The 19,407-nt window shown below is 51.3% G+C and overlaps 49 non-coding genes across 49 annotated transcripts; 20 read left to right on the top strand and 29 right to left on the bottom strand.

The window, feature by feature from the left end:
• The first annotated feature begins 173 nt into the window (after window positions 1-173).
• Trnar-acg (transfer RNA arginine (anticodon ACG)) lies at window positions 174-246 on the top strand. The gene has a single exon. It is a non-coding gene; the product is annotated as a tRNA-Arg (tRNA).
• A 287-nt stretch (window positions 247-533) lies between these two features.
• Trnam-cau (transfer RNA methionine (anticodon CAU)) lies at window positions 534-605 on the top strand. Its single transcript has one exon. It is a non-coding gene; the product is annotated as a tRNA-Met (tRNA).
• Window positions 606-827: 222 nt separating this feature from the next.
• Window positions 828-899, bottom strand: Trnad-guc (transfer RNA aspartic acid (anticodon GUC)). The gene has a single exon. It is a non-coding gene; the product is annotated as a tRNA-Asp (tRNA).
• Window positions 900-1,006: 107 nt separating this feature from the next.
• Trnad-guc (transfer RNA aspartic acid (anticodon GUC)) lies at window positions 1,007-1,078 on the bottom strand. Its single transcript has one exon. It is a non-coding gene; the product is annotated as a tRNA-Asp (tRNA).
• A 107-nt stretch (window positions 1,079-1,185) lies between these two features.
• On the bottom strand, window positions 1,186-1,277 carry Trnai-uau (transfer RNA isoleucine (anticodon UAU)). The gene is given in 2 exon segments: window positions 1,186-1,221; window positions 1,240-1,277. It is a non-coding gene; the product is annotated as a tRNA-Ile (tRNA).
• Window positions 1,278-1,655: 378 nt separating this feature from the next.
• Trnar-acg (transfer RNA arginine (anticodon ACG)) lies at window positions 1,656-1,728 on the top strand. The gene has a single exon. It is a non-coding gene; the product is annotated as a tRNA-Arg (tRNA).
• A 286-nt stretch (window positions 1,729-2,014) lies between these two features.
• Trnam-cau (transfer RNA methionine (anticodon CAU)) lies at window positions 2,015-2,086 on the top strand. Its single transcript has one exon. It is a non-coding gene; the product is annotated as a tRNA-Met (tRNA).
• A 222-nt stretch (window positions 2,087-2,308) lies between these two features.
• Trnad-guc (transfer RNA aspartic acid (anticodon GUC)) lies at window positions 2,309-2,380 on the bottom strand. The gene has a single exon. It is a non-coding gene; the product is annotated as a tRNA-Asp (tRNA).
• A 107-nt stretch (window positions 2,381-2,487) lies between these two features.
• Window positions 2,488-2,559, bottom strand: Trnad-guc (transfer RNA aspartic acid (anticodon GUC)). Its single transcript has one exon. It is a non-coding gene; the product is annotated as a tRNA-Asp (tRNA).
• Window positions 2,560-2,666: 107 nt separating this feature from the next.
• On the bottom strand, window positions 2,667-2,758 carry Trnai-uau (transfer RNA isoleucine (anticodon UAU)). The gene is given in 2 exon segments: window positions 2,667-2,702; window positions 2,721-2,758. It is a non-coding gene; the product is annotated as a tRNA-Ile (tRNA).
• Window positions 2,759-3,136: 378 nt separating this feature from the next.
• On the top strand, window positions 3,137-3,209 carry Trnar-acg (transfer RNA arginine (anticodon ACG)). The gene has a single exon. It is a non-coding gene; the product is annotated as a tRNA-Arg (tRNA).
• A 286-nt stretch (window positions 3,210-3,495) lies between these two features.
• On the top strand, window positions 3,496-3,567 carry Trnam-cau (transfer RNA methionine (anticodon CAU)). The gene has a single exon. It is a non-coding gene; the product is annotated as a tRNA-Met (tRNA).
• A 222-nt stretch (window positions 3,568-3,789) lies between these two features.
• On the bottom strand, window positions 3,790-3,861 carry Trnad-guc (transfer RNA aspartic acid (anticodon GUC)). Its single transcript has one exon. It is a non-coding gene; the product is annotated as a tRNA-Asp (tRNA).
• Window positions 3,862-3,968: 107 nt separating this feature from the next.
• Window positions 3,969-4,040, bottom strand: Trnad-guc (transfer RNA aspartic acid (anticodon GUC)). The gene has a single exon. It is a non-coding gene; the product is annotated as a tRNA-Asp (tRNA).
• Window positions 4,041-4,147: 107 nt separating this feature from the next.
• Trnai-uau (transfer RNA isoleucine (anticodon UAU)) lies at window positions 4,148-4,239 on the bottom strand. Its single transcript is given in 2 exon segments — window positions 4,148-4,183; window positions 4,202-4,239. It is a non-coding gene; the product is annotated as a tRNA-Ile (tRNA).
• A 378-nt stretch (window positions 4,240-4,617) lies between these two features.
• Window positions 4,618-4,690, top strand: Trnar-acg (transfer RNA arginine (anticodon ACG)). The gene has a single exon. It is a non-coding gene; the product is annotated as a tRNA-Arg (tRNA).
• Window positions 4,691-4,976: 286 nt separating this feature from the next.
• On the top strand, window positions 4,977-5,048 carry Trnam-cau (transfer RNA methionine (anticodon CAU)). Its single transcript has one exon. It is a non-coding gene; the product is annotated as a tRNA-Met (tRNA).
• A 222-nt stretch (window positions 5,049-5,270) lies between these two features.
• Window positions 5,271-5,342, bottom strand: Trnad-auc (transfer RNA aspartic acid (anticodon AUC)). The gene has a single exon. It is a non-coding gene; the product is annotated as a tRNA-Asp (tRNA).
• A 107-nt stretch (window positions 5,343-5,449) lies between these two features.
• Trnad-guc (transfer RNA aspartic acid (anticodon GUC)) lies at window positions 5,450-5,521 on the bottom strand. The gene has a single exon. It is a non-coding gene; the product is annotated as a tRNA-Asp (tRNA).
• Window positions 5,522-5,628: 107 nt separating this feature from the next.
• Window positions 5,629-5,720, bottom strand: Trnai-uau (transfer RNA isoleucine (anticodon UAU)). Its single transcript is given in 2 exon segments — window positions 5,629-5,664; window positions 5,683-5,720. It is a non-coding gene; the product is annotated as a tRNA-Ile (tRNA).
• Window positions 5,721-6,098: 378 nt separating this feature from the next.
• Window positions 6,099-6,171, top strand: Trnar-acg (transfer RNA arginine (anticodon ACG)). Its single transcript has one exon. It is a non-coding gene; the product is annotated as a tRNA-Arg (tRNA).
• A 286-nt stretch (window positions 6,172-6,457) lies between these two features.
• Trnam-cau (transfer RNA methionine (anticodon CAU)) lies at window positions 6,458-6,529 on the top strand. The gene has a single exon. It is a non-coding gene; the product is annotated as a tRNA-Met (tRNA).
• Window positions 6,530-6,751: 222 nt separating this feature from the next.
• Trnad-guc (transfer RNA aspartic acid (anticodon GUC)) lies at window positions 6,752-6,823 on the bottom strand. The gene has a single exon. It is a non-coding gene; the product is annotated as a tRNA-Asp (tRNA).
• A 107-nt stretch (window positions 6,824-6,930) lies between these two features.
• On the bottom strand, window positions 6,931-7,002 carry Trnad-guc (transfer RNA aspartic acid (anticodon GUC)). Its single transcript has one exon. It is a non-coding gene; the product is annotated as a tRNA-Asp (tRNA).
• A 107-nt stretch (window positions 7,003-7,109) lies between these two features.
• Trnai-uau (transfer RNA isoleucine (anticodon UAU)) lies at window positions 7,110-7,201 on the bottom strand. Its single transcript is given in 2 exon segments — window positions 7,110-7,145; window positions 7,164-7,201. It is a non-coding gene; the product is annotated as a tRNA-Ile (tRNA).
• A 378-nt stretch (window positions 7,202-7,579) lies between these two features.
• Window positions 7,580-7,652, top strand: Trnar-acg (transfer RNA arginine (anticodon ACG)). Its single transcript has one exon. It is a non-coding gene; the product is annotated as a tRNA-Arg (tRNA).
• Window positions 7,653-7,938: 286 nt separating this feature from the next.
• On the top strand, window positions 7,939-8,010 carry Trnam-cau (transfer RNA methionine (anticodon CAU)). Its single transcript has one exon. It is a non-coding gene; the product is annotated as a tRNA-Met (tRNA).
• A 222-nt stretch (window positions 8,011-8,232) lies between these two features.
• On the bottom strand, window positions 8,233-8,304 carry Trnad-auc (transfer RNA aspartic acid (anticodon AUC)). The gene has a single exon. It is a non-coding gene; the product is annotated as a tRNA-Asp (tRNA).
• Window positions 8,305-8,411: 107 nt separating this feature from the next.
• Window positions 8,412-8,483, bottom strand: Trnad-guc (transfer RNA aspartic acid (anticodon GUC)). The gene has a single exon. It is a non-coding gene; the product is annotated as a tRNA-Asp (tRNA).
• A 107-nt stretch (window positions 8,484-8,590) lies between these two features.
• Window positions 8,591-8,682, bottom strand: Trnai-uau (transfer RNA isoleucine (anticodon UAU)). Its single transcript is given in 2 exon segments — window positions 8,591-8,626; window positions 8,645-8,682. It is a non-coding gene; the product is annotated as a tRNA-Ile (tRNA).
• A 378-nt stretch (window positions 8,683-9,060) lies between these two features.
• Window positions 9,061-9,133, top strand: Trnar-acg (transfer RNA arginine (anticodon ACG)). Its single transcript has one exon. It is a non-coding gene; the product is annotated as a tRNA-Arg (tRNA).
• Window positions 9,134-9,419: 286 nt separating this feature from the next.
• On the top strand, window positions 9,420-9,491 carry Trnam-cau (transfer RNA methionine (anticodon CAU)). The gene has a single exon. It is a non-coding gene; the product is annotated as a tRNA-Met (tRNA).
• Window positions 9,492-9,713: 222 nt separating this feature from the next.
• Trnad-guc (transfer RNA aspartic acid (anticodon GUC)) lies at window positions 9,714-9,785 on the bottom strand. The gene has a single exon. It is a non-coding gene; the product is annotated as a tRNA-Asp (tRNA).
• Window positions 9,786-9,892: 107 nt separating this feature from the next.
• Trnad-guc (transfer RNA aspartic acid (anticodon GUC)) lies at window positions 9,893-9,964 on the bottom strand. Its single transcript has one exon. It is a non-coding gene; the product is annotated as a tRNA-Asp (tRNA).
• Window positions 9,965-10,071: 107 nt separating this feature from the next.
• On the bottom strand, window positions 10,072-10,163 carry Trnai-uau (transfer RNA isoleucine (anticodon UAU)). The gene is given in 2 exon segments: window positions 10,072-10,107; window positions 10,126-10,163. It is a non-coding gene; the product is annotated as a tRNA-Ile (tRNA).
• Window positions 10,164-10,541: 378 nt separating this feature from the next.
• Trnar-acg (transfer RNA arginine (anticodon ACG)) lies at window positions 10,542-10,614 on the top strand. Its single transcript has one exon. It is a non-coding gene; the product is annotated as a tRNA-Arg (tRNA).
• Window positions 10,615-10,900: 286 nt separating this feature from the next.
• Window positions 10,901-10,972, top strand: Trnam-cau (transfer RNA methionine (anticodon CAU)). The gene has a single exon. It is a non-coding gene; the product is annotated as a tRNA-Met (tRNA).
• Window positions 10,973-11,194: 222 nt separating this feature from the next.
• On the bottom strand, window positions 11,195-11,266 carry Trnad-auc (transfer RNA aspartic acid (anticodon AUC)). Its single transcript has one exon. It is a non-coding gene; the product is annotated as a tRNA-Asp (tRNA).
• Window positions 11,267-11,373: 107 nt separating this feature from the next.
• Trnad-guc (transfer RNA aspartic acid (anticodon GUC)) lies at window positions 11,374-11,445 on the bottom strand. Its single transcript has one exon. It is a non-coding gene; the product is annotated as a tRNA-Asp (tRNA).
• Window positions 11,446-11,552: 107 nt separating this feature from the next.
• Window positions 11,553-11,644, bottom strand: Trnai-uau (transfer RNA isoleucine (anticodon UAU)). The gene is given in 2 exon segments: window positions 11,553-11,588; window positions 11,607-11,644. It is a non-coding gene; the product is annotated as a tRNA-Ile (tRNA).
• A 378-nt stretch (window positions 11,645-12,022) lies between these two features.
• Trnar-acg (transfer RNA arginine (anticodon ACG)) lies at window positions 12,023-12,095 on the top strand. Its single transcript has one exon. It is a non-coding gene; the product is annotated as a tRNA-Arg (tRNA).
• A 287-nt stretch (window positions 12,096-12,382) lies between these two features.
• Trnai-aau (transfer RNA isoleucine (anticodon AAU)) lies at window positions 12,383-12,454 on the top strand. Its single transcript has one exon. It is a non-coding gene; the product is annotated as a tRNA-Ile (tRNA).
• A 222-nt stretch (window positions 12,455-12,676) lies between these two features.
• Window positions 12,677-12,748, bottom strand: Trnad-guc (transfer RNA aspartic acid (anticodon GUC)). The gene has a single exon. It is a non-coding gene; the product is annotated as a tRNA-Asp (tRNA).
• A 107-nt stretch (window positions 12,749-12,855) lies between these two features.
• Window positions 12,856-12,927, bottom strand: Trnad-guc (transfer RNA aspartic acid (anticodon GUC)). The gene has a single exon. It is a non-coding gene; the product is annotated as a tRNA-Asp (tRNA).
• A 107-nt stretch (window positions 12,928-13,034) lies between these two features.
• Trnai-uau (transfer RNA isoleucine (anticodon UAU)) lies at window positions 13,035-13,126 on the bottom strand. Its single transcript is given in 2 exon segments — window positions 13,035-13,070; window positions 13,089-13,126. It is a non-coding gene; the product is annotated as a tRNA-Ile (tRNA).
• A 378-nt stretch (window positions 13,127-13,504) lies between these two features.
• Window positions 13,505-13,577, top strand: Trnar-acg (transfer RNA arginine (anticodon ACG)). Its single transcript has one exon. It is a non-coding gene; the product is annotated as a tRNA-Arg (tRNA).
• Window positions 13,578-13,863: 286 nt separating this feature from the next.
• On the top strand, window positions 13,864-13,935 carry Trnam-cau (transfer RNA methionine (anticodon CAU)). Its single transcript has one exon. It is a non-coding gene; the product is annotated as a tRNA-Met (tRNA).
• Window positions 13,936-14,157: 222 nt separating this feature from the next.
• Window positions 14,158-14,229, bottom strand: Trnad-guc (transfer RNA aspartic acid (anticodon GUC)). Its single transcript has one exon. It is a non-coding gene; the product is annotated as a tRNA-Asp (tRNA).
• A 107-nt stretch (window positions 14,230-14,336) lies between these two features.
• Trnad-guc (transfer RNA aspartic acid (anticodon GUC)) lies at window positions 14,337-14,408 on the bottom strand. Its single transcript has one exon. It is a non-coding gene; the product is annotated as a tRNA-Asp (tRNA).
• Window positions 14,409-19,407: the final 4,999 nt, after the last annotated feature.

The following is a 19,407-nucleotide window of genomic DNA, read 5'->3' as shown; positions in this document are numbered from 1 at the left end:
CCTCGTGCTACCTGTCGAACAGCGAGCGCAGATGTGTGGCAAGCTCCAAGCTCTGCAGGCGCACCGCGACCACGCAGCTGGACGAGTGGTGCCTTCCTTGGGAGCTTGATGAGCCCTGGAGAACACGTTTCTTAGCGAATTGCACTTGCCTTGTAGCGAGAAATGCTGCCACTGGCCCTGTGGCGCAACGGATAACGCGTCTGACTACGGATCAGAAGATTCCAGGTTCGAATCCTGGCAGGGTCGGCATTTTGTTAGTTGCCAACGCGTAGCTGGGCAGTGGATTTCGTATGTCGCCGCATCGTGCAGTGCTTTGTTACTCCTGTGCATCTCGCAGCTGCATGTCGAGGCGATCGTGGTAAATATCGCTGCGTGCAAGCGTCAGCGTAGCGTCAGTCGAGCAAAAGTCGAGACAAGTCAAGCTGAGAGCTGTAGGAGATGTACGCAATCAAATGTAGGCGTGTGAAAGCGACGCAGACAACACTGCCCAAGTGTCCCACGTGATGTGACGAAGAGCCAGTATACCCCCACACAGCAGAGTGGCGCAGTGGAAGCGTGCTGGGCCCATAACCCAGAGGTCCGTGGATCGAAACCACGCTCTGCTAAAATTATTTCTTTTCCTGATTGTGTCGGGCTCGATTATTACGCCTAGAGAGTCGGCTGGGGGCATTGATTCAGCCTCAAAAGCAAACCCAGTAATTCTGAAGTGTGAAGAATGCGAGAACTACTTCCTAAGATGCATCATTTTTTAAGATTTTGCAGCAAGTTAATGCTCTTCCGTCCCACACGCGCACCACTCGAGCAGGTTTGTGAGATAAAAATCGCGTCTCCCCGGCGGGGAATCGAACCCCGGTCTCCCGCGTGACAGGCGGGGATACTAACCACTATACTACCGAGGATGCGATGGAGGCAGCTGTCTGTGTGGGAGACACTTGTTGCAAGTAGCTGTAAAAGGTCTGCACTAAGTTCGGCGACTGATAGTGCAATAATTAAAAATGTAGTGTGCCTCCCCGGCGGGGAATCGAACCCCGGTCTCCCGCGTGACAGGCGGGGATACAAACCACTATACTACCGAGGAAGACGCAACTAGCGCACATAATACACATTAATCTTGCTGACATAGCTGATACATCTGAAATGTAGCCTCCTGATGCTGTCAGAGACAGCTGCTACGAAATAAAAGTATGCCCCAGGTGAGGCTCGAACTGACAACCCCGGCATTGCTCACGGCTACTGCCTTATAAGTACCGTGCGCTAACCAATTGCGCCACTGGGGCTACAGCAAAACGCTCTCAGTTAGCCATATTCGCATTGCTGCAAACCAGTGGTGGCTACAAAAACATATGATGGCCACCTGCGGCCATACTGCGACTTTGGCACCTAAGTACGAACGCTTCGTGCTATTCGTGTTTGATATGCTACGCTTACATGCACATCAACCGCCTCTCGTCATCGAAAAAATGCAGAAAAACGCGCGCCTTGCCTCGTGCTACCTGTCGAACAGCGAGCGCAGATGTGTGGCAAGCTCCAAGCTCTGCAGGCGCACCGCGACCACGCAGCTGGACGAGTGGTGCCTTCCTTGGGAGCTTGATGAGCCCTGGAGAACACGTTTCTTAGCGAATTGCACTTGCCTTGTAGCGAGAAATGCTGCCACTGGCCCTGTGGCGCAACGGATAACGCGTCTGACTACGGATTAGAAGATCCCAGGTTCGAATCCTGGCAGGGTCGGCATTTTGTTAGTTGCCAACGCGTAGCTGGGCAGTGGATTTCGTATGTCGCCGCATCGTGCAGTGCTTTGTTACTCCTGTGCATCTCGCAGCTGCATGTCGAGGCGATCGTGGTAAATATCGCTGCGTGCAAGCGTCAGCGTAGCGTCAGTCGAGCAAAGTCGAGACAAGTCAAGCTGAGAGCTGTAGGAGATGTACGCAATCAAATGTAGGCGTGTGAAAGCGACGCAGACAACACTGCCCAAGTGTCCCACGTGATGTGACGAAGAGCCAGTATACCCCCACACAGCAGAGTGGCGCAGTGGAAGCGTGCTGGGCCCATAACCCAGAGGTCCGTGGATCGAAACCACGCTCTGCTAAAATTATTTCTTTTCCTGATTGTGTCGGGCTCGATTATTACGCCTAGAGAGTCGGCTGGGGGCATTGATTCAGCCTCAAAAGCAAACCCAGTAATTCTGAAGTGTGAAGAATGCGAGAACTACTTCCTAAGATGCATCATTTTTTAAGATTTTGCAGCAAGTTAATGCTCTTCCGTCCCACACGCGCACCACTCGAGCAGGTTTGTGAGATAAAAATCGCGTCTCCCCGGCGGGGAATCGAACCCCGGTCTCCCGCGTGACAGGCGGGGATACTAACCACTATACTACCGAGGATGCGATGGAGGCAGCTGTCTGTGTGGGAGACACTTGTTGCAAGTAGCTGTAAAAGGTCTGCACTAAGTTCGGCGACTGATAGTGCAATAATTAAAAATGTAGTGTGCCTCCCCGGCGGGGAATCGAACCCCGGTCTCCCGCGTGACAGGCGGGGATACAAACCACTATACTACCGAGGAAGACGCAACTAGCGCACATAATACACATTAATCTTGCTGACATAGCTGATACATCTGAAATGTAGCCTCCTGATGCTGTCAGAGACAGCTGCTACGAAATAAAAGTATGCCCCAGGTGAGGCTCGAACTCACAACCCCGGCATTGCTCACGGCTACTGCCTTATAAGTACCGTGCGCTAACCAATTGCGCCACTGGGGCTACAGCAAAACGCTCTCAGTTAGCCATATTCGCATTGCTGCAAACCAGTGGTGGCTACAAAAACATATGATCGCCACCTGCGGCCATACTGCGACTTTGGCACCTAAGTACGAACGCTTCGTGCTATTCGTGTTTGATATGCTACGCTTACATGCACATCAACCGCCTCTCGTCATCGAAAAAATGCAGAAAAACGCGCGCCTTGCCTCGTGCTACCTGTCGAACAGCGAGCGCAGATGTGTGGCAAGCTCCAAGCTCTGCAGGCGCACCGCGACCACGCAGCTGGACGAGTGGTGCCTTCCTTGGGAGCTTGATGAGCCCTGGAGAACACGTTTCTTAGCGAATTGCACTTGCCTTGTAGCGAGAAATGCTGCCACTGGCCCTGTGGCGCAACGGATAACGCGTCTGACTACGGATCAGAAGATTCCAGGTTCGAATCCTGGCAGGGTCGGCATTTTGTTAGTTGCCAACGCGTAGCTGGGCAGTGGATTTCGTATGTCGCCGCATCGTGCAGTGCTTTGTTACTCCTGTGCATCTCGCAGCTGCATGTCGAGGCGATCGTGGTAAATATCGCTGCGTGCAAGCGTCAGCGTAGCGTCAGTCGAGCAAAGTCGAGACAAGTCAAGCTGAGAGCTGTAGGAGATGTACGCAATCAAATGTAGGCGTGTGAAAGCGACGCAGACAACACTGCCCAAGTGTCCCACGTGATGTGACGAAGAGCCAGTATACCCCCACACAGCAGAGTGGCGCAGTGGAAGCGTGCTGGGCCCATAACCCAGAGGTCCGTGGATCGAAACCACGCTCTGCTAAAATTATTTCTTTTCCTGATTGTGTCGGGCTCGATTATTACGCCTAGAGAGTCGGCTGGGGGCATTGATTCAGCCTCAAAAGCAAACCCAGTAATTCTGAAGTGTGAAGAATGCGAGAACTACTTCCTAAGATGCATCATTTTTTAAGATTTTGCAGCAAGTTAATGCTCTTCCGTCCCACACGCGCACCACTCGAGCAGGTTTGTGAGATAAAAATCGCGTCTCCCCGGCGGGGAATCGAACCCCGGTCTCCCGCGTGACAGGCGGGGATACTAACCACTATACTACCGAGGATGCGATGGAGGCAGCTGTCTGTGTGGGAGACACTTGTTGCAAGTAGCTGTAAAAGGTCTGCACTAAGTTCGGCGACTGATAGTGCAATAATTAAAAATGTAGTGTGCCTCCCCGGCGGGGAATCGAACCCCGGTCTCCCGCGTGACAGGCGGGGATACAAACCACTATACTACCGAGGAAGACGCAACTAGCGCACATAATACACATTAATCTTGCTGACATAGCTGATACATCTGAAATGTAGCCTCCTGATGCTGTCAGAGACAGCTGCTACGAAATAAAAGTATGCCCCAGGTGAGGCTCGAACTGACAACCCCGGCATTGCTCACGGCTACTGCCTTATAAGTACCGTGCGCTAACCAATTGCGCCACTGGGGCTACAGCAAAACGCTCTCAGTTAGCCATATTCGCATTGCTGCAAACCAGTGGTGGCTACAAAAACATATGATCGCCACCTGCGGCCATACTGCGACTTTGGCACCTAAGTACGAACGCTTCGTGCTATTCGTGTTTGATATGCTACGCTTACATGCACATCAACCGCCTCTCGTCATCGAAAAAATGCAGAAAAACGCGCGCCTTGCCTCGTGCTACCTGTCGAACAGCGAGCGCAGATGTGTGGCAAGCTCCAAGCTCTGCAGGCGCACCGCGACCACGCAGCTGGACGAGTGGTGCCTTCCTTGGGAGCTTGATGAGCCCTGGAGAACACGTTTCTTAGCGAATTGCACTTGCCTTGTAGCGAGAAATGCTGCCACTGGCCCTGTGGCGCAACGGATAACGCGTCTGACTACGGATTAGAAGATCCCAGGTTCGAATCGTGGCAGGGTCGGCATTTTGTTAGTTGCCAACGCGTAGCTGGGCAGTGGATTTCGTATGTCGCCGCATCGTGCAGTGCTTTGTTACTCCTGTGCATCTCGCAGCTGCATGTCGAGGCGATCGTGGTAAATATCGCTGCGTGCAAGCGTCAGCGTAGCGTCAGTCGAGCAAAGTCGAGACAAGTCAAGCTGAGAGCTGTAGGAGATGTACGCAATCAAATGTAGGCGTGTGAAAGCGACGCAGACAACACTGCCCAAGTGTCCCACGTGATGTGACGAAGAGCCAGTATACCCCCACACAGCAGAGTGGCGCAGTGGAAGCGTGCTGGGCCCATAACCCAGAGGTCCGTGGATCGAAACCACGCTCTGCTAAAATTATTTCTTTTCCTGATTGTGTCGGGCTCGATTATTACGCCTAGAGAGTCGGCTGGGGGCATTGATTCAGCCTCAAAAGCAAACCCAGTAATTCTGAAGTGTGAAGAATGCGAGAACTACTTCCTAAGATGCATCATTTTTTAAGATTTTGCAGCAAGTTAATGCTCTTCCGTCCCACACGCGCACCACTCGAGCAGGTTTGTGAGATAAAAATCGCGTCTCCCCGGCGGGGAATCGAACCCCGGTCTCCCGCGTGATAGGCGGGGATAGTAACCACTATACTACCGAGGATGCGAGGGAGGCAGCTGTCTGTGTGGGAGACACTTGTTGCAAGTAGCTGTAAAAGGTCTGCACTAAGTTCGGCGACTGATAGTGCAATAATTAAAAATGTAGTGTGCCTCCCCGGCGGGGAATCGAACCCCGGTCTCCCGCGTGACAGGCGGGGATACAAACCACTATACTACCGAGGAAGACGCAACTAGCGCACATAATACACATTAATCTTGCTGACATAGCTGATACATCTGAAATGTAGCCTCCTGATGCTGTCAGAGACAGCTGCTACGAAATAAAAGTATGCCCCAGGTGAGGCTCGAACTCACAACCCCGGCATTGCTCACGGCTACTGCCTTATAAGTACCGTGCGCTAACCAATTGCGCCACTGGGGCTACAGCAAAACGCTCTCAGTTAGCCATATTCGCATTGCTGCAAACCAGTGGTGGCTACAAAAACATATGATCGCCACCTGCGGCCATACTGCGACTTTGGCACCTAAGTACGAACGCTTCGTGCTATTCGTGTTTGATATGCTACGCTTACATGCACATCAACCGCCTCTCGTCATCGAAAAAATGCAGAAAAACGCGCGCCTTGCCTCGTGCTACCTGTCGAACAGCGAGCGCAGATGTGTGGCAAGCTCCAAGCTCTGCAGGCGCACCGCGACCACGCAGCTGGACGAGTGGTGCCTTCCTTGGGAGCTTGATGAGCCCTGGAGAACACGTTTCTTAGCGAATTGCACTTGCCTTGTAGCGAGAAATGCTGCCACTGGCCCTGTGGCGCAACGGATAACGCGTCTGACTACGGATCAGAAGATTCCAGGTTCGAATCCTGGCAGGGTCGGCATTTTGTTAGTTGCCAACGCGTAGCTGGGCAGTGGATTTCGTATGTCGCCGCATCGTGCAGTGCTTTGTTACTCCTGTGCATCTCGCAGCTGCATGTCGAGGCGATCGTGGTAAATATCGCTGCGTGCAAGCGTCAGCGTAGCGTCAGTCGAGCAAAGTCGAGACAAGTCAAGCTGAGAGCTGTAGGAGATGTACGCAATCAAATGTAGGCGTGTGAAAGCGACGCAGACAACACTGCCCAAGTGTCCCACGTGATGTGACGAAGAGCCAGTATACCCCCACACAGCAGAGTGGCGCAGTGGAAGCGTGCTGGGCCCATAACCCAGAGGTCCGTGGATCGAAACCACGCTCTGCTAAAATTATTTCTTTTCCTGATTGTGTCGGGCTCGATTATTACGCCTAGAGAGTCGGCTGGGGGCATTGATTCAGCCTCAAAAGCAAACCCAGTAATTCTGAAGTGTGAAGAATGCGAGAACTACTTCCTAAGATGCATCATTTTTTAAGATTTTGCAGCAAGTTAATGCTCTTCCGTCCCACACGCGCACCACTCGAGCAGGTTTGTGAGATAAAAATCGCGTCTCCCCGGCGGGGAATCGAACCCCGGTCTCCCGCGTGACAGGCGGGGATACTAACCACTATACTACCGAGGATGCGATGGAGGCAGCTGTCTGTGTGGGAGACACTTGTTGCAAGTAGCTGTAAAAGGTCTGCACTAAGTTCGGCGACTGATAGTGCAATAATTAAAAATGTAGTGTGCCTCCCCGGCGGGGAATCGAACCCCGGTCTCCCGCGTGACAGGCGGGGATACAAACCACTATACTACCGAGGAAGACGCAACTAGCGCACATAATACACATTAATCTTGCTGACATAGCTGATACATCTGAAATGTAGCCTCCTGATGCTGTCAGAGACAGCTGCTACGAAATAAAAGTATGCCCCAGGTGAGGCTCGAACTGACAACCCCGGCATTGCTCACGGCTACTGCCTTATAAGTACCGTGCGCTAACCAATTGCGCCACTGGGGCTACAGCAAAACGCTCTCAGTTAGCCATATTCGCATTGCTGCAAACCAGTGGTGGCTACAAAAACATATGATCGCCACCTGCGGCCATACTGCGACTTTGGCACCTAAGTACGAACGCTTCGTGCTATTCGTGTTTGATATGCTACGCTTACATGCACATCAACCGCCTCTCGTCATCGAAAAAATGCAGAAAAACGCGCGCCTTGCCTCGTGCTACCTGTCGAACAGCGAGCGCAGATGTGTGGCAAGCTCCAAGCTCTGCAGGCGCACCGCGACCACGCAGCTGGACGAGTGGTGCCTTCCTTGGGAGCTTGATGAGCCCTGGAGAACACGTTTCTTAGCGAATTGCACTTGCCTTGTAGCGAGAAATGCTGCCACTGGCCCTGTGGCGCAACGGATAACGCGTCTGACTACGGATTAGAAGATCCCAGGTTCGAATCCTGGCAGGGTCGGCATTTTGTTAGTTGCCAACGCGTAGCTGGGCAGTGGATTTCGTATGTCGCCGCATCGTGCAGTGCTTTGTTACTCCTGTGCATCTCGCAGCTGCATGTCGAGGCGATCGTGGTAAATATCGCTGCGTGCAAGCGTCAGCGTAGCGTCAGTCGAGCAAAGTCGAGACAAGTCAAGCTGAGAGCTGTAGGAGATGTACGCAATCAAATGTAGGCGTGTGAAAGCGACGCAGACAACACTGCCCAAGTGTCCCACGTGATGTGACGAAGAGCCAGTATACCCCCACACAGCAGAGTGGCGCAGTGGAAGCGTGCTGGGCCCATAACCCAGAGGTCCGTGGATCGAAACCACGCTCTGCTAAAATTATTTGTTTTCCTGATTGTGTCGGGCTCGATTATTACGCCTAGAGAGTCGGCTGGGGGCATTGATTCAGCCTCAAAAGCAAACCCAGTAATTCTGAAGTGTGAAGAATGCGAGAACTACTTCCTAAGATGCATCATTTTTTAAGATTTTGCAGCAAGTTAATGCTCTTCCGTCCCACACGCGCACCACTCGAGCAGGTTTGTGAGATAAAAATCGCGTCTCCCCGGCGGGGAATCGAACCCCGGTCTCCCGCGTGATAGGCGGGGATAGTAACCACTATACTACCGAGGATGCGAGGGAGGCAGCTGTCTGTGTGGGAGACACTTGTTGCAAGTAGCTGTAAAAGGTCTGCACTAAGTTCGGCGACTGATAGTGCAATAATTAAAAATGTAGTGTGCCTCCCCGGCGGGGAATCGAACCCCGGTCTCCCGCGTGACAGGCGGGGATACAAACCACTATACTACCGAGGAAGACGCAACTAGCGCACATAATACACATTAATCTTGCTGACATAGCTGATACATCTGAAATGTAGCCTCCTGATGCTGTCAGAGACAGCTGCTACGAAATAAAAGTATGCCCCAGGTGAGGCTCGAACTCACAACCCCGGCATTGCTCACGGCTACTGCCTTATAAGTACCGTGCGCTAACCAATTGCGCCACTGGGGCTACAGCAAAACGCTCTCAGTTAGCCATATTCGCATTGCTGCAAACCAGTGGTGGCTACAAAAACATATGATCGCCACCTGCGGCCATACTGCGACTTTGGCACCTAAGTACGAACGCTTCGTGCTATTCGTGTTTGATATGCTACGCTTACATGCACATCAACCGCCTCTCGTCATCGAAAAAATGCAGAAAAACGCGCGCCTTGCCTCGTGCTACCTGTCGAACAGCGAGCGCAGATGTGTGGCAAGCTCCAAGCTCTGCAGGCGCACCGCGACCACGCAGCTGGACGAGTGGTGCCTTCCTTGGGAGCTTGATGAGCCCTGGAGAACACGTTTCTTAGCGAATTGCACTTGCCTTGTAGCGAGAAATGCTGCCACTGGCCCTGTGGCGCAACGGATAACGCGTCTGACTACGGATCAGAAGATTCCAGGTTCGAATCCTGGCAGGGTCGGCATTTTGTTAGTTGCCAACGCGTAGCTGGGCAGTGGATTTCGTATGTCGCCGCATCGTGCAGTGCTTTGTTACTCCTGTGCATCTCGCAGCTGCATGTCGAGGCGATCGTGGTAAATATCGCTGCGTGCAAGCGTCAGCGTAGCGTCAGTCGAGCAAAGTCGAGACAAGTCAAGCTGAGAGCTGTAGGAGATGTACGCAATCAAATGTAGGCGTGTGAAAGCGACGCAGACAACACTGCCCAAGTGTCCCACGTGATGTGACGAAGAGCCAGTATACCCCCACACAGCAGAGTGGCGCAGTGGAAGCGTGCTGGGCCCATAACCCAGAGGTCCGTGGATCGAAACCACGCTCTGCTAAAATTATTTCTTTTCCTGATTGTGTCGGGCTCGATTATTACGCCTAGAGAGTCGGCTGGGGGCATTGATTCAGCCTCAAAAGCAAACCCAGTAATTCTGAAGTGTGAAGAATGCGAGAACTACTTCCTAAGATGCATCATTTTTTAAGATTTTGCAGCAAGTTAATGCTCTTCCGTCCCACACGCGCACCACTCGAGCAGGTTTGTGAGATAAAAATCGCGTCTCCCCGGCGGGGAATCGAACCCCGGTCTCCCGCGTGACAGGCGGGGATACTAACCACTATACTACCGAGGATGCGATGGAGGCAGCTGTCTGTGTGGGAGACACTTGTTGCAAGTAGCTGTAAAAGGTCTGCACTAAGTTCGGCGACTGATAGTGCAATAATTAAAAATGTAGTGTGCCTCCCCGGCGGGGAATCGAACCCCGGTCTCCCGCGTGACAGGCGGGGATACAAACCACTATACTACCGAGGAAGACGCAACTAGCGCACATAATACACATTAATCTTGCTGACATAGCTGATACATCTGAAATGTAGCCTCCTGATGCTGTCAGAGACAGCTGCTACGAAATAAAAGTATGCCCCAGGTGAGGCTCGAACTGACAACCCCGGCATTGCTCACGGCTACTGCCTTATAAGTACCGTGCGCTAACCAATTGCGCCACTGGGGCTACAGCAAAACGCTCTCAGTTAGCCATATTCGCATTGCTGCAAACCAGTGGTGGCTACAAAAACATATGATGGCCACCTGCGGCCATACTGCGACTTTGGCACCTAAGTACGAACGCTTCGTGCTATTCGTGTTTGATATGCTACGCTTACATGCACATCAACCGCCTCTCGTCATCGAAAAAATGCAGAAAAACGCGCGCCTTGCCTCGTGCTACCTGTCGAACAGCGAGCGCAGATGTGTGGCAAGCTCCAAGCTCTGCAGGCGCACCGCGACCACGCAGCTGGACGAGTGGTGCCTTCCTTGGGAGCTTGATGAGCCCTGGAGAACACGTTTCTTAGCGAATTGCACTTGCCTTGTAGCGAGAAATGCTGCCACTGGCCCTGTGGCGCAACGGATAACGCGTCTGACTACGGATTAGAAGATCCCAGGTTCGAATCCTGGCAGGGTCGGCATTTTGTTAGTTGCCAACGCGTAGCTGGGCAGTGGATTTCGTATGTCGCCGCATCGTGCAGTGCTTTGTTACTCCTGTGCATCTCGCAGCTGCATGTCGAGGCGATCGTGGTAAATATCGCTGCGTGCAAGCGTCAGCGTAGCGTCAGTCGAGCAAAGTCGAGACAAGTCAAGCTGAGAGCTGTAGGAGATGTACGCAATCAAATGTAGGCGTGTGAAAGCGACGCAGACAACACTGCCCAAGGGTCCCACGTGATGTGACGAAGAGCCAGTATACCCCCACACAGCAGAGTGGCGCAGTGGAAGCGTGCTGGGCCCATAACCCAGAGGTCCGTGGATCGAAACCACGCTCTGCTAAAATTATTTCTTTTCCTGATTGTGTCGGGCTCGATTATTACGCCTAGAGAGTCGGCTGGGGGCATTGATTCAGCCTCAAAAGCAAACCCAGTAATTCTGAAGTGTGAAGAATGCGAGAACTACTTCCTAAGATGCATCATTTTTTAAGATTTTGCAGCAAGTTAATGCTCTTCCGTCCCACACGCGCACCACTCGAGCAGGTTTGTGAGATAAAAATCGCGTCTCCCCGGCGGGGAATCGAACCCCGGTCTCCCGCGTGATAGGCGGGGATAGTAACCACTATACTACCGAGGATGCGAGGGAGGCAGCTGTCTGTGTGGGAGACACTTGTTGCAAGTAGCTGTAAAAGGTCTGCACTAAGTTCGGCGACTGATAGTGCAATAATTAAAAATGTAGTGTGCCTCCCCGGCGGGGAATCGAACCCCGGTCTCCCGCGTGACAGGCGGGGATACAAACCACTATACTACCGAGGAAGACGCAACTAGCGCACATAATACACATTAATCTTGCTGACATAGCTGATACATCTGAAATGTAGCCTCCTGATGCTGTCAGAGACAGCTGCTACGAAATAAAAGTATGCCCCAGGTGAGGCTCGAACTCACAACCCCGGCATTGCTCACGGCTACTGCCTTATAAGTACCGTGCGCTAACCAATTGCGCCACTGGGGCTACAGCAAAACGCTCTCAGTTAGCCATATTCGCATTGCTGCAAACCAGTGGTGGCTACAAAAACATATGATCGCCACCTGCGGCCATACTGCGACTTTGGCACCTAAGTACGAACGCTTCGTGCTATTCGTGTTTGATATGCTACGCTTACATGCACATCAACCGCCTCTCGTCATCGAAAAAATGCAGAAAAACGCGCGCCTTGCCTCGTGCTACCTGTCGAACAGCGAGCGCAGATGTGTGGCAAGCTCCAAGCTCTGCAGGCGCACCGCGACCACGCAGCTGGACGAGTGGTGCCTTCCTTGGGAGCTTGATGAGCCCTGGAGAACACGTTTCTTAGCGAATTGCACTTGCCTTGTAGCGAGAAATGCTGCCACTGGCCCTGTGGCGCAACGGATAACGCGTCTGACTACGGATCAGAAGATTCCAGGTTCGAATCCTGGCAGGGTCGGCATTTTGTTAGTTGCCAACGCGTAGCTGGGCAGTGGATTTCGTATGTCGCCGCATCGTGCAGTGCTTTGTTACTCCTGTGCATCTCGCAGCTGCATGTCGAGGCGATCGTGGTAAATATCGCTGCGTGCAAGCGTCAGCGTAGCGTCAGTCGAGCAAAAGTCGAGACAAGTCAAGCTGAGAGCTGTAGGAGATGTACGCAATCAAATGTAGGCGTGTGAAAGCGACGCAGACAACACTGCCCAAGTGTCCCACGTGATGTGACGAAGAGCCAGTATACCCCCACACAGCAGAGTGGCGCAGTGGAAGCGTGCTGGGCCAATAACCCAGAGGTCCGTGGATCGAAACCACGCTCTGCTAAAATTATTTGTTTTCCTGATTGTGTCGGGCTCGATTATTACGCCTAGAGAGTCGGCTGGGGGCATTGATTCAGCCTCAAAAGCAAACCCAGTAATTCTGAAGTGTGAAGAATGCGAGAACTACTTCCTAAGATGCATCATTTTTTAAGATTTTGCAGCAAGTTAATGCTCTTCCGTCCCACACGCGCACCACTCGAGCAGGTTTGTGAGATAAAAATCGCGTCTCCCCGGCGGGGAATCGAACCCCGGTCTCCCGCGTGACAGGCGGGGATACTAACCACTATACTACCGAGGATGCGATGGAGGCAGCTGTCTGTGTGGGAGACACTTGTTGCAAGTAGCTGTAAAAGGTCTGCACTAAGTTCGGCGACTGATAGTGCAATAATTAAAAATGTAGTGTGCCTCCCCGGCGGGGAATCGAACCCCGGTCTCCCGCGTGACAGGCGGGGATACAAACCACTATACTACCGAGGAAGACGCAACTAGCGCACATAATACACATTAATCTTGCTGACATAGCTGATACATCTGAAATGTAGCCTCCTGATGCTGTCAGAGACAGCTGCTACGAAATAAAAGTATGCCCCAGGTGAGGCTCGAACTCACAACCCCGGCATTGCTCACGGCTACTGCCTTATAAGTACCGTGCGCTAATCAATTGCGCCACTGGGGCTACAGCAAAACGCTCTCAGTTAGCCATATTCGCATTGCTGCAAACCAGTGGTGGCTACAAAAACATATGATCGCCACCTGCGGCCATACTGCGACTTTGGCACCTAAGTACGAACGCTTCGTGCTATTCGTGTTTGATATGCTACGCTTACATGCACATCAACCGCCTCTCGTCATCGAAAAAATGCAGAAAAACGCGCGCCTTGCCTCGTGCTACCTGTCGAACAGCGAGCGCAGATGTGTGGCAAGCTCCAAGCTCTGCAGGCGCACCGCGACCACGCAGCTGGACGAGTGGTGCCTTCCTTGGGAGCTTGATGAGCCCTGGAGAACACGTTTCTTAGCGAATTGCACTTGCCTTGTAGCGAGAAATGCTGCCACTGGCCCTGTGGCGCAACGGATAACGCGTCTGACTACGGATTAGAAGATCCCAGGTTCGAATCGTGGCAGGGTCGGCATTTTGTTAGTTGCCAACGCGTAGCTGGGCAGTGGATTTCGTATGTCGCCGCATCGTGCAGTGCTTTGTTACTCCTGTGCATCTCGCAGCTGCATGTCGAGGCGATCGTGGTAAATATCGCTGCGTGCAAGCGTCAGCGTAGCGTCAGTCGAGCAAAGTCGAGACAAGTCAAGCTGAGAGCTGTAGGAGATGTACGCAATCAAATGTAGGCGTGTGAAAGCGACGCAGACAACACTGCCCAAGTGTCCCACGTGATGTGACGAAGAGCCAGTATACCCCCACACAGCAGAGTGGCGCAGTGGAAGCGTGCTGGGCCCATAACCCAGAGGTCCGTGGATCGAAACCACGCTCTGCTAAAATTATTTCTTTTCCTGATTGTGTCGGGCTCGATTATTACGCCTAGAGAGTCGGCTGGGGGCATTGATTCAGCCTCAAAAGCAAACCCAGTAATTCTGAAGTGTGAAGAATGCGAGAACTACTTCCTAAGATGCATCATTTTTTAAGATTTTGCAGCAAGTTAATGCTCTTCCGTCCCACACGCGCACCACTCGAGCAGGTTTGTGAGATAAAAATCGCGTCTCCCCGGCGGGGAATCGAACCCCGGTCTCCCGCGTGACAGGCGGGGATACTAACCACTATACTACCGAGGATGCGATGGAGGCAGCTGTCTGTGTGGGAGACACTTGTTGCAAGTAGCTGTAAAAGGTCTGCACTAAGTTCGGCGACTGATAGTGCAATAATTAAAAATGTAGTGTGCCTCCCCGGCGGGGAATCGAACCCCGGTCTCCCGCGTGACAGGCGGGGATACAAACCACTATACTACCGAGGAAGACGCAACTAGCGCACATAATACACATTAATCTTGCTGACATAGCTGATACATCTGAAATGTAGCCTCCTGATGCTGTCAGAGACAGCTGCTACGAAATAAAAGTATGCCCCAGGTGAGGCTCGAACTCACAACCCCGGCATTGCTCACGGCTACTGCCTTATAAGTACCGTGCGCTAACCAATTGCGCCACTTTTTTTTTTTTTTTTTTTTTTTTTTTTTTTTTTTTTTTTTTTACGGGCCTCCTTCCCTCCCCTTCAGCCCGACCGGACGCTCACCAAAATCGCCTTCCACGGCGTCGGCATCTTCTGCCTTCAAGTTTAGTTACGTATTTACTTGTTTGTATCATAAATAGTGGCTCCTTGCCAATGGAAACCAATAAACTCCATCCGAGAGAAATAAAATGGTGCCGTGAAGGTGAAGACACCGGAGTGCAAGTGCAAAGTAATATTGTCCAGGCAAAAAAAGTATGACCAAGTGTCTTGTTGGTTCAATGAACCTCTATTGTTCCATATGATCAGGATTCTTCCTTGTGAAATTAAAGCGGCTCTCCGCCGGGTGAAAAAAAAAAAAAAAAAAAAAAAAAAAAAAAAAAAAAAAAGAGAGAGAGAAATCGGTTAAAGTGGTAGTACGGGACTCTTAGTTTCCACGATGGGAATGTCGCGAGGTGACCGCTTCAAGGTTTGTCTTCTCGTGAAGTGGATTACTCATTTTCCGTGTCGGATCTTGACTCTTTCACTCCTGCAGTGTCTCCAAGACCGTTACCCCAAAGTGTCGTCTCATAACTTTGATGCAGTCACTCGCGAAAGGCGGCCGTGCCGTCGTGGGCCTGTTCGTAAACGTGCAATCCGAGGGGTGTTCACATACCCATCACCATAATTTGTAACATATTTCCATACGTGTCTGCATAATCCCTGTGTCGCATGATCAGTGCATGTTGATATTCCAAGTACGCGAGGTAGTCGTCAAGTGATGCACGGCGATTGTTGATGATAAAGGCAATGGTGTGGCCTAACATCCATATGGCCGCGTTGTGTTTCCTGCGGGGATATCGTATTTTTTGCGGTCGGAGTAATTCCATTGGATCCACATTTTGTGGTACAGTACGGTCGATGATCGCCAGGTTGCTCCGCATATGAGCGACGATCGGCCCTGCGGTACTACAGGTTAACCGGTGGGCCATAGTGTCCACATAGCCGCATAAGTCGCAGTTCGGTGTGGGGCTTAGGTGGATCCTGTGCAATTGTTCATTGGTGGGCACCTTGTCGTTGATAACTAAGTACCATGCAGATGCGACCCTTGAAGGCAATACGCGACTATGGACAGTTCTCCAGACTGTATTCCACTGGATTTGCGGGTATTTTTGGGTTATTCTGTTGGTTCTGCCGTCGGTTGTAAGGAAGCTATATATCTTGGTGTTGGTATACGGTGGATGGATGCCCTCTGCGGAGCGAATGTAACTAAATTCACTGTAATATAGTCGGATGTGGCGAAAAGTGATCGGTATCGTGGCCTCATCTATAGGTGGACTGAGACTGCATGGCCTCCAGATTGAGAGGAGGGTCCTCGTGAAACTCGATGTGTCTTGCGTGACAATTTTCTTCATGCGGTTAATTAACAATGTCCGGCATTTGTGTTTGGTACTAATGAGACCAAGTCCCCCTCTCGACGATGGTAGGGTCAATGTTTCAAAGCTGACTTTAAATATATGTCTCCGTAGCACGTACCAACAGAAAGCTTTTTGTATACTGGCTGCGAGGTGATCTGAAACCGGTAAAATTTGGCCTAAGTAATACATACGGCTCGCTATAGATATGCGAACTGTATGAACTTTCTGCAAGAGATCCAGTTCCCTATCAGAATAAATACAGGTTGTTGCTCGTATCTTGTGCAACATATCTGTCCAGTTTTTGGTGGCCATAACATCAGGAACCGCACACCAATAAACGCCAAGAGATTTGTGTTGGTCTTTCGTTGCACACCAGTCGATATGGGTGACATCACCGATTCCGCACCCGATGTGTAGCAACGTCGTCTTCCTCTTGTTCAGCTTCGCGCCGGTGACCGCATTGAAGATGTTGACAATGTGTCCTATCTCCAGTAGATTAGCCTCTGAAGTTACACCTAAGCAGACGTCATCAGCATAGGCAATACATGCCATCTTCTGCATTCCAATGGGGATTCCTCTGGACCTCTCATTTATGGTCATAAGCAGAGGCTCGACAGCTATGGCATACAACGCCATCGATAACGGGCAGCCTTGTCGGATGGATCGTCTGATCGTTATTGTGTCCGTTAAGTGACCATTGACAATTACACGAGACGTGGCTTTGGAAATTAACTGATGGAGCAGAGTGACGAAACGGCAGCCAAAACCCATCTTCAGCAGTGCCTTAGTCAGGTATTCGTGACTGATGCGGTCATACGCTTTTTCAAAATCGAGAAAAAGCAACGCCCCAGGCTCTTGAGTGTGCGCTAATGAGCATATCACTTCCCTGAGATCGCAGGCAGCTGATATTATGCTTCGGCCAGCTACCGCTCCATATTGATGTTTTCCAAGGAGTTTGTTCAGGACCGGTTGCATGCGCTGCTTCACCGCTCTCGTTATGATTTTAAAATCCGAGTTGAGTAGCGTAATTGGTCTGAGACCTTGGATCTTCCGACTGTTGCCTGGTTTTGGCAAAAGTACAATAAAGCCTTCCCTCAATTCGTTTGGAACAGAATCAAGTCGCCACATCTCATTAGCGATTTGGAGAAACGTTGGAGCCAGGATGTCCCAATAGTGCTGATAAAATTCTGCGCCGAGACCGTCGGGGCCAGGGGATTTCCGTTTTGCAGCGCTGAAGACTGCCTGTTTTAAGTCTTCTGCACTGAAAGCCGCTTCTAGAGTTGCATTGTCCTCGTGTAATAAGACAGAAGGGATGTCCCTGAGAACTTCGTCGCAGAGTGCGTCGTCAACCTCTTGTCTGTTATACAGGTCGCTGAAGTGGCGGTATATATGCAATGCGATGTCCCGTTGTTTAGTAAAGACATTTCCGGCTCCATCTTCTACTTCTTCAATTAGCTTGGCTTTCTCTCTCCGCAGAGTTCGTAAGGTGTGGTATAGGGAAGCCGTCTCATCTGCCGCGATGTCCTTGGGCTGTGACCTACGTATGGTGACGTCCATTTGCTGGCGATAGAGGGTCATAATCTTAGCTTTATATTTCTTGATGCGGCAGTAGGTGTCAACGGCTGTAATGTCAGCGCAGTGATATAATTCCCGAAGACCAGAAAAATAAAATTCTATTGTCTGCCTATGCCAGTACGACTTCTGATACGTATAGCGTTTAATCGTTGTCCGAAGTTTAGGTTTTGCACTATGGAGCCACCATTCGGTGATAGACCTATACCTGGTTCGCGTGCGCTGTAGTTGCTCCCACACCTGTGTTATCTCTTCGTCCAGCTCTCTGTCTTGCAACAGGCCAACATTCAGTTTCCAATAACCCCTCCCACGAGTTACTTGTGGGCGTTGGAGGTTTACGTAGCACTGGTGTACGCTATGGTCCGAGAAGCTGACGGGGGCGATATCACTGTTGGCTACCCTACGACCGAGAGCGAGGGAGACATAAATCCGGTCGATCCTGCTGGCAGAATTACTGGTGATGTGCGAGTAAGCTACGCGATCGCCGTGTATAAGTTCCCAGCTGTCTAGTAGTTTCAGGCCTTGCACAAGACAGTCGAGCTCTGTGCACTTATTAAAGTTGGGCGTTTGATCCTTTGGTGACAGAACGCAGTTAAAATCTCCGCCTAAAATACAATTCTCAGTATATCCACCAAGTAAAAAGGGGATATCGTTTTTATAAAAAGAGGACCGTTCCTGTCGGCGGTTGCTGCCGGATGGTGCATATAAGTTGACAATCTTAATACCGTTAACTATACAGGCGATGCCTCTGCCATTAATGAGCCGTACTACATTTGAGTGGGGGATGCCGTCTCGTAATAAAATGGCGGTCCCAGTATGGTCTTCTTTGCTAATATTTACTATAGTGGTAAAACCAGCTACTGTCGGTTCCACGCAAACTTCCTGTAGTAGCCCAATGTCTACGTTCGTTCGGCGGATGAAGTCGGTAAACGCTCGGAGTTTTACATCGCTCTGGATTCTGTTCATGTTAATGGTCGTCAGATTATACGTAAAGATTTCAGTCATTGAGGCAGAAATTGCGCAAGCTGGGAAATACCATCACCTCTATGCATACACATACACACATCACTACAGCAGGACAAACACCTATAAGGGGCCCTCGTTGCGGTCTGTCTCATCGTCCGAACCCCATGAAGGGCCCGGAGGCTGCTGCCGGCTGTCATCAGACTCCATAGGTTCTACTCCGTCGGGTGTGGACGGTTCTGGAGCAGCAGATTGGCTGGTTTTTAATTTTGCAGCCACCTGTTGCGCCACGGGCTTCAACTGTTTTGCAGTCTGTGTAGCACCGTCGCGAGCAACGCGAGGTTTCTTTTTATCAGGTGACACTCTGCGTGTGGCATCTTTTGGTGCATCGCAATCTGCCTTTTTAGCTTTCCGGGAACCTGAAGCTGCATGCGGAAGGTTGGTATTTAAGTGGCTATCTGGGGAATCTGCAAGAACTGTGACAGTTTCAGCAGGTTGTAATGTCACCTGTCGGGAGTTCACGGGGTCGGGATGCAAAGGGTCACGTGAAGGAATTTCGGTGACGGAACGGATGTTTTCCGACAGCTCTTGGGAAGTGTCTTCTTTCTCCGCTGTGGGTTCATCTACAACTGCGGTATGGATAGATTCCTTTGCAGCTTCGCCCCCGACAGAACTGTGTTCTGGAATGATGGGTGAGTCCGTGGTGATATTATGACCTGCCGGAGCGTCGGACATTTCCACGTCACCGGAATGTGTGACGGCAGAAGTGTCGTGCGCAGCACTGTACACCGCGTCGTCGGCAGAGCTCGCGAAAAGGCCGGCACCGGTAAACAAGCGGCTGGCTACGGTGGCGTA

This window comes from Schistocerca nitens, unplaced genomic scaffold (assembly GCF_023898315.1).
Source record: "Schistocerca nitens isolate TAMUIC-IGC-003100 unplaced genomic scaffold, iqSchNite1.1 HiC_scaffold_366, whole genome shotgun sequence".
NCBI lineage: Eukaryota > Metazoa > Arthropoda > Insecta > Orthoptera > Acrididae > Schistocerca > Schistocerca nitens.
This window is presented reverse-complemented; position numbering and strand designations above follow the sequence as displayed.